Source organism: Crocodylus siamensis, chromosome 6 (genome assembly GCF_052110815.1).
Source record: "Crocodylus siamensis isolate JL-2025a chromosome 6, ASM5211081v1, whole genome shotgun sequence".
Lineage (NCBI taxonomy): Eukaryota > Metazoa > Chordata > Crocodylia > Crocodylidae > Crocodylus > Crocodylus siamensis.
In genome coordinates, this window is record NC_143400.1 from 16,186,852 (window position 1) to 16,187,738 (window position 887).

Consider the following 887-nt stretch of genomic DNA (forward strand, 5'->3'; position numbering starts at 1 on the left):
GAGTGGCCAGAGCTGGACTCAAGCCGTTAATAGAGAAATACAAGAGGTGCGGATGGCTAGTGGAAGGGTCCTCACCCTATAACACCCCCATCCTTGGAGTGCCCAAGGCAGATGGAGTCTCATACAGACTGGTCCAAGACCTGCGAGCAGTAAATAAGAAGGTCCTTTCAGACCATCCTGTAGTCCCGAACCCTCACACGATTTTAACACAAGTACCGGGGGAAGCTGAAATATTTTCAGTGCTAGATTTGAAAGATGCTTTCTTCTCTATTCCCCTTCACCGAGAGAGTCAAAAATTGTTTGCTTTTGAATGGGAGGCTTGGCTATGAGTACATTCTCCCCAAGGGGAGGTGCACCACTCCTGGAGGCACTGTTATACCGGGCCGATGCATGGAGTGGATGGAGCAAGCTCCGAGTCCATCTCCCAGTTAAAAAAAAAAAAAAAAATCCATTTAGTGTGGAGTCCTCACGTCGGGGACCACTGCAGCTACAGTAGTGAAGTATTTGTTACAGGAGATCATTCCCCGGTATTTCCTGCCTGAATCCATCGAGTCGGATCAAGGACAACACTTTGTGGGAAAAGTGGTTCAAGAAGTCGCACAAACTCTCAAGATCACTTGGAAACTACACACACCAAGGAGACCGCAGAGTTCAGGACAAATGGAACGCATGAGTAGGACTTTGAAGACTCTGCTCACCAAAATCTGTATTGAGACACGCCTTAAGTGGCCTCAAGCATTGCCGCTAGCTCTTACTTGCATTCGAAACACTCCCTGACGGGGCCTCAAATTGACCCCATATGAAATTATGTTTGGCAAACCGCCTCGAGTCTTACCCCCTGGAATGTGAGAAAATGTAACTTTTGAATTCGGTAATAGTGAGCTTCA

The 887-nt window shown here is 47.5% G+C and overlaps 1 pseudogene; it reads right to left on the bottom strand.

The window, feature by feature from the left end:
* Nucleotides 1-345: 345 nt before the first annotated feature.
* LOC149861271 (U2 spliceosomal RNA) lies at nt 346-504 on the bottom strand (annotated as a pseudogene).
* Between the last annotated feature and the right edge of the window lie 383 nt (nt 505-887).